Source organism: Haemorhous mexicanus, chromosome 17, assembly GCF_027477595.1.
Source record: "Haemorhous mexicanus isolate bHaeMex1 chromosome 17, bHaeMex1.pri, whole genome shotgun sequence".
NCBI classification, from domain to species: Eukaryota; Metazoa; Chordata; class Aves; order Passeriformes; family Fringillidae; genus Haemorhous; species Haemorhous mexicanus.
Window position 1 is genome coordinate 13,778,300 of NC_082357.1, and position 14,143 is coordinate 13,792,442.

General features: G+C 56.7%; 1 protein-coding gene across 1 annotated transcript in view; it reads right to left on the minus strand.

Annotated features, from left to right (window-relative positions):
• The window catches only part of LOC132335356 (ATP-sensitive inward rectifier potassium channel 12), a 34,422-nt gene extending 28,652 nt beyond the window's left edge, over positions 1–5,770 (minus strand). The window contains exon 1 of the mRNA XM_059861833.1: positions 4,932–5,770. The gene's annotated coding sequence lies outside the window, so the exon portion shown is untranslated. The remainder of the gene's footprint in view (positions 1–4,931) is intronic.
• Positions 5,771–14,143: the final 8,373 nt, after the last annotated feature.

The following is a 14,143-nucleotide window of genomic DNA, read 5'->3' on the forward strand; positions in this document are numbered from 1 at the left end:
GGCCTTGGCACAACCTGGCAGGGAGTTCTCTCCCCACAGCTCCCAGCTCTGGCACCCTGTGGCTTCCTGGGAATTCAAGCTGGGGACACAGAGGGTGCTGCAGCCAGCCTGGTGTCCCCCCATGGCCCTTGTCATGTCACACACACCCAGAGCTGCCCCTCCCTGTCAGGCTGCTCCGAGTGCCAGCACGTCCCTGTGCCCTGTGCCAGCCCTGAGTGGGGACACCAGCTCTGGGGGCAGAGCTTGGGCTGAGCTGGGCCATCTCCAACCCAGGGTTCTCCAAGGAGCTGGTAATTCCCCATCCCCTCCCCATCCAGAGGGTTCCTGGTACCTGCACCCCACAGGATGCCACAGCCTCCTGCCTCAGTTTCCCCACCTGCACAGTGCTCTCCGGGAGGGGAGAGGCATCACTGTGGGTGACAGGGGGTGCAGCAGGGACTCCAACCTCACCTCTGGCTTAGGACCAGGGCAGGGCCTTCTCTGCCGACCCCATTCCCAACCCCTCCTTCCACAGGGTGCTGCCACCCAGGGGGAACTCTGACCCCCAAGGTCACTGCCAGAAGGGACTGGGAGCAGACACCTCAACCTCATGCCCAGCCAGCCCTACCAACCAACCCCTCCAGATCCTGGCCACTCCCTGAAGCTCAGCTCCCCTGCAGGTGTCCCCCTCGCTCCCCCCTGTCCCCAAAAAGCGAATACCCGGGGAGCTGGGCTCGCGCTGCAGCTCCGCCGGTGGCACTGGCGCTGAGCAGAGCAGACACTGCAGCACGGCCGTTACGTAAGCCCGAGCCAGCTCCGGGGATGTAGGACACCGGGGTTGTCCCCCGGCTCCCCCCCGGGGCTGCCACCCCCACCCCTCCCCAGCCACGGGGCTTGGGAGTTTGGGGAACCCCCCCAGCCCAGCCCACACTGCAAGGGGGGGCTGGGGTGGCCCTTGGGCTGCTGTGGCCCTGCCCTGGGGCACACGGTGGTGGCACGGGGGTGGCACTGGGGGGGACAGGAGGGTTGGGCTGCTGTGGGGCAGGGAAGGGGGCATGGGGTGGGGTGGGATGGGGCTGGGAGGCAGCGGGTGCTGCACCCACATCCCACTGAGTCTTTCTGGGCTCTCCAGGGTTCACCTGGGCAGGTGAGAGCTCAGGGAAGGAGCCAGGTGGTCAGGCTGTGACTCCCGGGCTGTGCCTCCCTCGGGGTGACTCACGGAGCAGGATGCAAAGGACCCAGCCCCGATCCCAGCCTGCTACATCTGTATCCCCATCCTCACAAATCTGCAGGGTCGGCATCCCTAAGGACAGCCTTCCTGGGGCCAGCATCCCTGTGACAGCAGCCCTGCCATCAACCTCCTTGGGACCAGCGTCCCTGGAACAGCATCCCGGAGAGGAACATCCCTGGTGCCTCCAGCACAAGCTGGGGAGCCACGAGCAGGATTTCCCGAGCTGAAGGGAAGATCCTTCCCCTGCGGGACAGCCCCGGCCCCACCTGCCCTGCATCCCTGCGGGGAAACGGAGGTGAGGGGTGGCACAGCCGGCATCACCCGGCTCACCCATCCCCAAAACACCCATCCCCCGTGCTGGGGGCACGCCGAGGGGGCAGGCAGGGCTGGCAGCACCGCGGCTCCCTGGGATCAGCCTTATCCTGGTTACCAGACCATCGGGATCCCGGCAGCATCCCCTGCCTTGGGGCGGGATGGGGACAGGGATGGGGAGACCAAAACCCCCACAGTCCCCCAGTTAGGTGATTTCTTTCTGGCTTTCTGTCAGGCACGGTCTGGATCTGGCCATTTCTGTTTGAGGATGTCAGGGGAGGGGGGGAAAAAGCCCAGGCTAAAGGTCCCAGCAATGGGAGATACCAGAGCAGGAAATTAATGTTAATTAATTCATAATGACGCTGAGATAGTGATACCAGATGCTTCAAAAGTCCAACGGGGGAATCTGAGAGAGCTTTGCAAGAAATCCATCGCCCACCGGCAGCCCTGCCTCACTGCAAGCTGGGAACGAGGGAGTGAGCTGGGAACTGGGATCAAGCTGGGACTGCAGGACCCAGCTGGAACCAGGGAACAAGCTAGGAACGAGCCAGGAATGGTGAAAGAGGGGCACATCCCCGGGAGGTGACAAGCCCACAGTCACCCAGAGCTGTTCAGAGCAGCACTGGGACCCTCCCTGCCACCACACTCCCACCTTTCTTCCTTGCACCCCAACTCAGAAGCTGGAGTGGAGCTGGAGCAATGAGACACCCACCGGGCTCTGCTCCCTGGGGTGCAGGAGCTTCTTCCCAAGACCCTCAGTGCTCATTTTTTTCCTCTCTTTTCCTCCATTTTGGGCACACCAGAGTCAGGGCAGGTGGCTGGGTATGCCCTGGGCACTCGGGGGCCCGCAGGGGGATGGAGGGACAGCCTCATGATCTGGGACAGGGACACAGGTCCTCTGCCAACCAGTGTCCCCACACTCAGAGGACAATTTCTCCCTCCTCATCCATGTGAGCAAGCCCTTGCCTGCACTGCCAAACCCAAACAGGGCTGGACTTCAGGGTGCAGAAGAGCCCAGAAAGGGCCTTGAGCCCAGTGCAACCTCCCCAGGGCTGGGGATGGCAGAGCCAGCACGGGGAGGGGTGCAACCATGAACTCACAGGAAAAACCCACAGGCAAACCCATGGGAGTAGGGCTGTTTGCCTTGACAGGGGGATTGTGCTCCTTCCACAGTGATCCAGCAGCTCCTGCACCCAGAGGGGACCCTCAGAACAGGGAGGTGGCCGAGGCCTGGCAGTGGCAGAGCAGGGTGGCACGGCCGGGGCACGGCGCTGCCATCACTGCTTACATAAGGTGTCCCCTCCAAGTGTCACACACCCGAGCGGTGACAGGAGAGCAGGACAGAACTGTCCCTCCAGCAGCCCCTGACAGGGACAGCGCTCCCACTCCTTCTGCAGACAGCACCCCCAAAACTGCCAACCCAGCCCCGTTCCCCCTGCGCAGAGGTTGGGTGAGGCTCCCGTGTCTCTCAAGCACATTCCCACCCTCAGAGCCCCTAAAGCTGACAGGAATTGGGTGGAAATGCCAGGTTTCAGCTCGGGGTGCAGCTCCTCCGAAGTTTATCCGCAGCAGGAGCATTTCTGCTGTGCTGCCAGCGGAGCTGCCCCAGCCAGCAGGGTCAGGGGAAAACCTCACTGTGACAGCACCAAAAACGACAGAGCACCACGGCACCAGAGTCAGAGTGACACCAAAATCCCACCCCAGCTGGTCCCACGGGAATTGCCATAACCCCCTGGGCCGTTCCAGCGCTAAGGAAAAAACTGCTTTGACTTCACAGGCAAAGCAACTCTTTTGGGTAAAGAGCAGCAGAGGCAACACAGGATTTCAAAGTGTGTTTTGGATCAGAGGCAAGAAGTAAAGTGGCCTTTACGGTGCCTTCCCCAGCAAAGCCAGAGCTTTATTAAGCTTATCTGCCATGGATGGGAACACTCGCTGTTATTCCAGGCCTGAAAAGAGCAGGCAAGGATTTTCTCTTTCTTTAATTTTTTTTTTTTAATCTTGTTTTCATTATTTTCTGGTGGCTTCATTGCTTTGTGCTCACACAAAGGGAATTTCACCTGCTGTTCCAAACAAAAGGCCCTGGAAAGTTTTGCGGAGAAGGGGATGAGGGGAAGAAGATTTGTAGAAGCAAAATGAGTTCTTGCAGAGCTTGTTGTGGATTTTTTTTCACAGTGACCTGTAAAACATCCCCAGCTCTTTGCTGCTTGCAGAAGACCTGGCGCCGACATGCGAGCGCCCTGTCCCCAGCAGTGTCACCCCTGGGATGGGAATGGGAAGGTCTCAGAAATTGGGGTTGTTTTGGGGAGCAGAGGGAAGGCAGCAGGACCACTTCCCATCTTTTTCACGGGCAAAGTCACGCCACGCTTTCTAAGAACAGGAAAGAAAAGCACCCAGCCCTCGTTTGCTGACACCACAGCAAAACAGGTGGTTCAAAATCACAAGTGCAAAGTGGGGGGAGAAAATAAACCCTATTTGGTGATTTTGTGCTCATATTCACTGCAAAACTGTCCGGGAATGCTGCTAAATACACACCATTTTCCCTCTCACACTCTTTGCTCTATAATTAAGAGAGACTTCTAAAAATACAAACGGCCTCGAGCACCCAGTGAAGGCGTGCAGGTGCTGCTAACTGGAGGCACTTTAGTACAGCTATTTTCTGGACAATTTTACTCGCCTGGCTCGTGCTCAGCGCCGATACTATTACAGTGATGCAATTATGCTGCTGCTGCTGCTGCTGCTGCTGCTGCTGCTGCTGCTGCTGCTGCTGCTGCTGCTGCTGCTGCTGCTGCTGCTGCTGCCGCCGGGCTCGGCTCGGCTCGCTCGGATTTTTCCCTGTGCTTTGCAGTTTGCCTCCCAAGCCCCCCCAGCCCCGCAGCTCCCGGGCTCACCCCAGGCGTGTCCCCGCCGGCAGGGCCCGGGGAGTTGGGGATAAGAGGGTCAGGAGCTGTGTGTGTGTGTGTCACACCGACATGTGAACGTCCCTGTGTGGGCACCGAGGGGCATAACCCCGCGTGGGCATCTCCCAAAACAGCCGCCGTGCAAAAGTTTTGGGTGAGGAAGCGAGCTGGCCGGGGGAAGCGAGCAGAGGGGAGCAGGAGCACGCAGAGGAACCCAAAAAGCAGCAGCAATACCCTCCGTGCTGGCTGGGCAGGGAGGGGGCCCATGGCACTGGCACGGTGACGCCGCTTGGCAAAGCATCCCCCCCTAATGTGGCATTTGGGGCACAGGGGTGAGGGGGAACTTTCCCCGTGGAGCCGACGCTGCGAAACTTCCCCGTCTTATTTCTCCATTAGGGCTGCAATAGGTGGAAGTGATTGACTCACTATGAGACTGCTGTTTTTGCCTCTGACTTGGGATTAAGACGGAGCTGGAGGAGCCGTGGTCGGCAGGCACCGGAGCCGGCACTTACCTCTCACCGCATCCAGCCCCTCCGGCCGTGGGGCTGCAGCTCCTGGAGAGTTAGCTGGCAGGGGACCCCACATCCACTCGGGTTCCTCCCAGGACCGACGTTCGGCTGCTGCTTCTTAGGCACAGACCCAACCCCTCCATTCCAACCACAGGGGGGAAAAAAATCTTCTTCCAAAAGAAAAAAAAAAAATTAAAAAAAAGAGGGAGATTAAAAAAAAAAGAAAAAATAAAGAAAAAAAGCAAACTCGCTTTTTTTCTTGGTTCGGTTTCCCCGTGGAGAAAAAAAGAAAAATAGATAAATCCCAGCGACCAAGAGATCCAGACTCAGGTGAATTTAGCTTCAAACTCCCTCTGCGCTTTCGGAGCCTTCACCCTCAAATGGGCTCTGGAAGATGCTGGGGGACCCATCGTTGCCAAAGTGTCATCAAATATCCTTCGGGCTCAACTCCGCTCCTGCCCGGGGAGGGTGGACTTCTTCCCTTCTTCTCTGCTTGCTGCGTGCTGTGGAGTTGGCAGGGACCTGCCTGTTCCAGCCTCAGCGTGGAGGGGTGGGTGGGTTGGTTGGTTGATGTGGGTTGGTTTTCTCCTTTTTTTTTTTTTTTTTTTTTTTCTCGCCGCTATTGGTTTCCTTGCTATCTGATCCTGAGCGAGCGCTGCAGCTCGCCGCTTCCCTGCTTTTTCCCCCCCAGCTCCCAGGCTTTTGACAGGGAATGAAACACAGACACCCAGTGAGACAGGCTCCGGCTTCTACAAAGCTCCACTCCCTCCTGCTGCCTTTGTCCGCGAACAGCAACTCCTCCAACTCTGCCCGTAGACACGAGGGAACCTCTGCATCAGCACTTTCCTAATGGCTGCTTCGCCCCAGCCCTTCGGCCCTTCTGCTGCTTCTTCTTCTTCTTCTTCCTCTCCTCTACCTTGATGGCTTCCGCTCGCTTTTTCTAGCCCGGCCCCGGCTCCGGCAGGCACAGAACCGGGAAGCAACAGCCCCTTCCCGATGGATCCATCTCAGCTCCCCCGCGCCGCCCGGGGGGCAGCGGCCCCGCGGTCCATCACCTTCCACGAAAAACCCGTGGTGGGACAGCGTCCCTGAAGGCTCCACTTTGGGCGGGTTTAAGGGGCAGGGGGTTGTGTGTGTGGAGGGGAGACGGGGGCAGAGGGAGGGCTGAGAATTGGAGCCACTTCTTTTAATGGCAGGCAGGGATTATTTTTATTTCTTTTTGAAAGGTTGACTGGAGTCCAAGTTTGTTTCTTTGGGGGTGAGCATTATTTGGGAGGCTTTGAATGTCTCCAGGTCACACTACCCTTATAATAGCGAGGCCTTTTTGGAGAGGGTCAAAGTGAAACCTTGCTCCAGCAGCCTCTTTCCCCCGCGGAGGGGAGCGGGAGGCACAGGGATGCTGCAGTGGGCTCACAACCTCGGCTGGCTCCCAGCCAGAGGGAGATGCAAACCAGCCACCGTCTGTAATTTTTGCTACACTTCCTCCACACTCGGTCACCCGCGAGATCCCAGGGCTGCTGCCTGCTCCTTTTTTGGGGATTCACAGGCTTTGTTCAAAAAAAAAAGAAAGAAAGAAATCACAGCCAGGAGACCTCCAGCCTCGCCAGCGATGCTCGGCGCTGCTCGGCGTGGCTGTCACGAGCTGGCAGGTCACAGAGAAAACATAAAGCCCCACAGAACACGGTGCATGAAGAGGCTGCCTCCCCCCCTGCTCTTTGGCAGCCTCTCCCTCACTTTTCCGTGGCTCCCTCCACAAGTTTGGGACCAGCAATTCCTCCTTCTCCCCTTCGACAGCATCCTGGAGCAGTGACTCTCCTGGTGCCCAGCTCCCATCCTCTCCTGAGAGGGAGATTGTTCCCTCACTGCTCCCAAACACCCCAGAGCACCTCAGGGCAATGCTGCCTCCACTCCCCTCTCCACCTTGGCTTGTCCACAAACCTCAGAAACACTGAATTTTAGCCAGCACCAAAATCCCAGGATGAAAAGCACTGCAGGCCTTGCCCCAGCCCTGATGGATACTCAGTTAACAGCAGGGATTTGGGATTTGCAGGTCAGAGGGAACCCCAATGCCCAGCCCGAGGTGCCAGACCAAAGTTCCTGACACTCCCTTCAAGAACAGATTAAAAGATTGGCTGCAGAGCTGGGGTGGGAGACTGGCCATAGGCCAGGGGCACCCACTGGGGTGAGGGGAGCAGCTTCAGGGTCCCCAGTCCAAGACTGGGGCTGACTGGAAGGGCTGGATGGAGCTGGGCAGCCCCAGCTGGCCAGGCTGATGTTCCCATCACCTGCCCAGGCTGGTGGCTTATCCCTCTCTCCCAAGTTTGCTACAGGAAATGCAAATGATAGCCTGGGACTTCCATCCTGGTAAGCCCCAGATTCCCTCTGCTTTTGGGGAGAAGTTCCCCGTGTTTTCTCGCCAGGCCTGGGGAGAAGCTCGTTGTTCCCTTCTGTCAGAGCAGGACCGCAGCCCTGGTGCCCCCACGTCCCGTGGGCTCCCAGCCAGGGAACAGCTCCATCCAGGAGCTCCAACCTCCCCCTGCCACAAGCCTCTCTTTTAGGAGTTGTCCAGGTGAGGGGAGGAGGACGAGGGGCTGGAAGAAGAGTGCACCCGGCGGGGTCGAGCCCTGGCGAGCGCCCGCAGCGAGCGCGGCTGCGCGGGGCCGTGAGCGAGTCAGCGCTGAGCCATTAGGGCTAATTTAATCAGGATGAGTGGCCCGATTGGAGGGCTGCCGTCCATAAATCCCCCCCTCCTGCTGCATTCATGTCAGGGCTCCCAGAGGAGGAGGCCGAGGGGGAGGAGCAGGGGAGTGGAGATGGGGAAACGCGCTAAGTCACCCATCCTGCTGGGGGCACCGGGGTCACTCGGATCGGGTGCCACCAGCTCGTCCTGCACGCCAGGGGACACAGCCCAGCATCCTCCAGCCCTTCCGAAAACCTAGCAGCTGGATTGCAAGGAAACTGGGTTTGCTGAGCCCCAAAAGGTGCAGGGCTGTTCACAAATCCTGCACGGCAGGGGTGTGCTCCCATGGCATCTCGCCCATCTGCTCCAATGGGTTTTGCAGCAGGAGGGAGGTGGGGTGCTGGGGAAATAGGCTTGGAACCCCATCGAAGGCTCCAGTGTGATAACTGGGACTTGGAAATACAAGCTGAGGAAGCCCCAAGGCTGATCAATGCAGCACCCACCCCAGAGCCCAGCAAAACAGGCAGAACTCAAGCCACACCAAACCATGACACCACTGCAGGACATCCCCATGGAATACCAGCTCCTCTCTCCCAGCACCCCACTCCCTTCCCATTTCTGCTCCAAAAAAGGCCATTTGCAGGCTCAGGGTTGCCATCTGATGACCCAAAACACGTCCCCCCATCCACTGGGCAGTGAGAGCCACACGTGCCAGCTCAGGAAACAAACCCTCATCCATCCAGGTTAAAAATAGCCCTGAGCTTTGCCACGGCCACGCCTCGCCCTGAGCTCCAGCCCCATCTGAGCTGGCTCCCCTCTCTCCCGCCCAGGCAGCCCCAAGCTCCCGGCCTGGGCCAGGCTCTGGCTGGCTGCAGCCATCTGCTCACGGGCACAGGGTGCCCACCCTGCCAGGCTGAGCTGTTGGCCAGCAAAGGGGAGCAGAGAGCCAAGTCCTGGTGGGATTTGGGAAGAGAGCGGGCCAGGGGATGCGGCAGACGGAGGGGAGGAGGGATGGCACGGGTCTGTGGGCACTGCTCTCGCCCCTGGAGTGCTCACAGCAGGGCAGAAAGCAGGGGTGATAGCTCAGGGCAGAGGAGAAGAGGTTTGTGTTACCAGGGAGAGCAGGCAAGGATGTCCAGGAGCAGCTGGATGATGGAGAGTGGGATGCTCAGACCTGCCCTCCGTGTCCAGAGCATCTCGAGGGCTTTGTCAGCACAGAGGGAGCACAACCAAAAGTGCTCAAGAAGGCTGACCCCAGGGCATGAGGAGCAGTGAGCTGTGGCACTGCCATGGATTTCTCTGGAAATAGAGGAAGGCACATCCCTGTGCACCTCTGCTTTCTGGCTGTGCTTCAGTGAGACCAGGAGGGACAGAGGGCAGGGAAGGAGCCCAGCTGGTGGCAGGAGGAGCACAGAAGCTGAGGTCTTTTGATTGTGGTGCTTTTTTGGCAATACAAGTGAGGTCTTGGGGACCAGAAACTGCTGATGAGGGCAAGAATTGGCCATTGCCATGCAGGGATGTGGAGCAGCTCTCCATGGGTTGGTTGCATTATGTCCAGCAGCTCTTGCTCTCTTGGCTCAGCACCTTACAATCCCCTCACCCAGGAAAGAACAGCAAAAGCAGGATGGGGCCTGAGGAACCATCAGCCAGGAGCAATAATCTGTTCCATGAAAAGCTATGGAGCAGGTGAGCCATTTCTCCCCAGGATGGCTATCACAGGGAAAAAATAAAAGACATTTGTATTTCTGCCAGTTGACAAAATGAAATGCCACTTGTAGCCAGTGAAACTCTGCAGATTTTGCTAATGAAGGACTGCTCCATCCAGCTTCCAGCTGGATTCCAGCCCCAGCCACAACACGGACACTGGCAGCATCCCCCGTCGCATCCCGGCACTGGTGCCACAGCTCGGGCTCACTGCAAAGCTGAGCTCTGCCCCACAGCAGGACACAGACCCACTGCCAGCTTTGCTCCCCTGTGTTTGCCCTGGGGACTGTGCTGCTGGGATAGCACCGTGCCCCTTGGGAGGCTCTAACACATCTTAGGAAATTTTCCCATTCTACTCAGCTTAATTTCACCCATTAGAGCTTGTTTCAGCAGGGTCCCGAGGGAATGTCACTCCCCAGCATCCTCCTCTGACTCTTCCTCTGCTTCTCTTCTCCCTCTGCACACAGCTCAGCAAAGGATGGCTCAGCCTTGCTCCACCATGAGCAGTGCTGGTCCAAACAACCACATCCTCCATAACACTTGCACCTCTCTGCACAGTCCCCGAGGATTTCCCAGCTGGTCATGATACTTTTTAGGAGCTGAAAGGTGCTGACCCCACCCTGCTGCACACAGAGAGGTCCAGCCCATGGACTTGAACACTTGAGGAGACCTTGGCCAGTGAATTTCATCATGGCCAGAGGTGGGAGCCTGCTCCTTATCCACAACTGAAGAGCAAAACCAGAGCCAGTTTGGGAAAACCATGCACACTCAGCACACCACCACTCCAAGACCAGGCCAGAGACTCCATCACTTTGGGATCCTGACTGGAAAAAACATGAAAAAGCAGGAGGAAAAAAACCTATCTGCTGCTGTTATGGCCTGCAGTGTTTGGGGGAGGATTTGGGGCAGCAGATGGAAATTCCTAGACTTTGTGCACAATCCCAGTGCCAGCTCCATGGCCCGGGCCAGTTGTGATGAACATAGCTTTGGCTTTTTACCATGGCATGCTCCAAAAGGAACAGCAAAGGGGAGCTGCCCTGGGGGCTCACAGCACCCAGGAGAAACCATGGAACCCTTTCAGGTCTCCTCACTCCACAACCAATGCTCAGCTCCCCCTTCCCTCATCCAAAGGGTGCATTATTTAAGGAGAGGAGGAGGAAAAGGCAGCAGTGATGAGCTGCTCACAGCAGAGCCCAGGCTGGGCACCCTGTGGGTCAGACAGGCACCTCCCACGACCCAGAGGTCTGGCTGCAGCCAGAGAACCCAACTGGCTGCTTACATAAAGGAGCAGAGGGCAGTGCCTGCAGGACCACCACGCAGGCAGCAGATGCTCCCAGGGCAAATCCCCCCGGCCCGGGCAGACGTCACCTAATCAGCACGCTGGCTTCCTCCCAAGGCACTCCTGGGGCACACAGTAAATATCTTATGTAAGCACCCCTGGCCTGGCTGGAGCCAGCTCAGCCATGTCACAGCCATTCCCTCCTGGACAGAGGCACTAAGGAGGTCTGGGGGCCCTGAAGGGGCTGTCCCCATCATGGACCTGCCAGACCCCCTTGGTGACCCATCTCACAGCCGTGCCAGGGGAGGCTCCAGGGAATCTCTGGTGTGTGGAGAAGAATTGCCCATCCCCAGAGGCAAAAACACACCAGAAGAAGGGGTGAAAATGACAAATCACTTCTGCCCCCAAGCTATTTGTCCTCCAGGACATGGTAGCTGTGCAGAGCTGGGAACAGCCCAACAGCCCTTCCTACAAGGCCAGCACTTCCAGCCCAGCCACAGCTGGCTGGACCAGAACTCCCCTCAGTGATGGAGACATCACACCAAGGCAGGAGACTCAGCCAGTGCTCAGCTCCCACCACGTGGGGAAATTCTCATCTCAGTCTCCCCCAAATTTCTCAGCACTGCCAAGACAAGAGAGAGACATTCCTCTTTGTCCTGAGCAGCCTTCTGGAGACAGCTGGAGTTGGGAGGCTGGAGAGAGCCCATGGATGGACACAGCAGGGGTAGAACCAGCGGGGCTGGGGCATGAGCAGGATGCAGAGGATGGATAACCTGTGAGCATCTTCAGCACTGAAGCATCTTCCAGGCTGCTCAGTGAGGTGAAAACTATGGTGAGGGCTGTGCTGGCAGACACTATTTCCTCCCTCTCTCCAGGCTTACATCTTCAAAGGATTTACCCACAGTGGTTTTGGCCAAAGAAAATCCCAAATGAGTGGGATTTTGCCTTTACCTGTCAGCACCAGCCTTGGGGGACTTGCCCATCCATGGGACATCCCCTCCTGTGCCAAACCAGGTCACACGCCAGCTCGGTGGGGTCAGACATCAGCTGGAGGATGCTCGGAGGCACAGACAGCAGCAGGAGGACGAGGGATCAGACAGGACACGACCTGCCCGGCCTCCTGCTCCTCTTTGACAGGTCACTGGAACGCTGCAGCCACTGAGAACCCGCCCCGTCTTTCACAAGAGGCATTTCACACCCGCCCCCGCTGCTAAATAAAGCAGCCCCATGGCTGCTGCACCTCCCGGGGCGGTGCTGGCCACGGAGCAAGGTTAAATTCATCCCTGCACAATCAGCACCAGCAGCTCCTCCATCAGCCTGGAGCTCCAGGCTGAGCTGGCCGTGCCACCAGCAGCCCTGGGCTGGAGAGGAAAAGAGAGGCAGACAGAGAATTTGGGTCTGTAGCTGGCAGAGGGGAACACAGGCACAAATATTTGTGCTCTCCTGCTCTTGGCAAGGCCTCTTTGCCCGTTGCTGGCAGCTCTCAGGGTTTGGGAAAGGGCAGAGGGGTCCAGGCAGCAGCTGGGATCTGGGTATGGCAGTAAAGGTAAAACTTTAGGGATTGCTCAGGTCCTGTCCCCAGGCACACAGCACTAAGTGACACTGGGCAGCTGCAGGCACCAGAGCCAGGGGGAATTGCAATTTTTGGAGGGAAGAAACAGTCAAAACTGGCAGAAACCCCCCAGTTTTCTCCCTCTGCTCAAAGCCTCGAGCAGGACTAGCACCAGACACCAGGACTGTGCCAGGGAAGCCAAGAGGCCAGTGTGAAACAGAGCTGCATTTTGGGATCACCTGCCTGTGATGGGTTTCTGGAGGGTGGAGTCTTTAAAAAACAGAGGTTCAGTAGTGCCCAGGGCCAGGTAGATGAAAGGCTGAGCTATTCTTTGGGTTGTGGAACAAAATAAAACTGTTCATTCATATGGAAACAAATTATTTTTAAGTGAAAGACTAAATTATAAAGATTTTTTTTTCCATGAGCCTCAAAGCAGTTTGTTCAATCCAAAAGGGACCAACTCCCCACCAGGTTGTTGCACTCATTTGTAAATCACAGCTCTCCTCTAGATAATTTAGAAGACATTTTCCAAAGCAGAAGAGGCAGTTGAAAAAACCCAATAAATTAACTCCAAACAGAGCATTCTGACTCTCCCTGAAAACTTCTCATTCCCAAAAAGCCAAGGTAAAGCACCATGGTCTTCCCAGTTGCCTCTCTCCCCCATTTTGAGCAGTCACATGTAATTCCTGAGCTCTGCATGAGTTTGGGATGGGTGCCAGGCTCTGCAGTGCCAGGGCTGAGCACACACAGCTGCCATCATGCTCCAGATCAGAGCCCCCAGCACCCAGCAAAGCCCAGGGCAGGGAGCTCCTGAAGGGCTGGGGAAATCCCTTTTCCCTTTTTCTGGGGTGTTTATCCCTGTGGGGTGAGCCAGGGAATTCCATTTGGGAGGCAGGGGTGGCACAGCAGATCCCATCAGGTGATACCTGCTGCTCTGGGGTGCTCCAATGCAGCAGCTCACAGAGATGACACAGAAGGGCTGATTCCCACCTGGAGCTGCTGTGGGACTTCCTAAAGCCCTCCTGTGCAGAAGGGAGCTCACCCCTGTGCAATGCTCAGGTGGCAAGTGCAGGGATGCCAAAGCAAGGTGAGGTGGAGCACCCGGGGAAGGTGTGATCCAGGTCTCTGGGAGGACAGGAAACTCCTCCTGCTGCTAGAGCAGCCCATGCCTCAAATCCAGTGCCACTGGGATGGGAATTTGGCTGTCACCAGCTTTAAATGCCCATGGCAGGGCAGAAATTATTTCTGTCCTTCCCTGAGGACTGCAGCCAGCAGGAGGGCACTGCCTACCAGGCCAGCACTTTGTGCTTCCCAACAAAGATGCTTCTTAAGAATTCCTTTTTTTCTTCCTCTCTCCCCCTCCATTCTGGATGCTGGATGATAAAAAACAAAGCAGCAAAACCTTCCCAGAGCCCAGTCCTGAGCGACCTCCAAGCCCCCACATCTCCCTGGATGTCAGCAGGGTTCCAGTGCAAATTTTTGGCTTGGTTTATCAGGGATCAAACTGTGCCTCTCCCCAGGGGATCTTCCACTTCTTCTCCATTAAGATAAAAAGGAGAGAAGTTTTAAAAGCCCACTGTTTAACAAGGCAGCTGCAGGGAGGCTACTCCACTGATTGAGTTTTTACCTGGTCCTTACAGGCAAGCTCAAGTACTTAACATAGAAATGAGGTTTAGTCACAGCGAGGCATTTGGGATTAGAGCTGGCTGGAGGAACTCTGATGAAACCACGTTCCTTCAGAATATGCACTCTTGTCAAAATTGAAATGTTTTGTGAGATTGAATAGGTTTAGCCAGAAGTTCATTTCCCAAAGAAAATCAGGGAGAGGTTGCAGGAAAATTTGTTGAATGAAAAAAGATGTTCTTTTTCTTTTGAGCCACGCTGAGGTGAATGTTGTTGAGGAGGTTGGATTTTTCTTTTTTGTTGTTGTTGTTGTTGTTTTGAAGGTTTATTTTAAGTCCTGTATTGCTCAGGGAGGAACCTGAAGAACTATTTTCTCT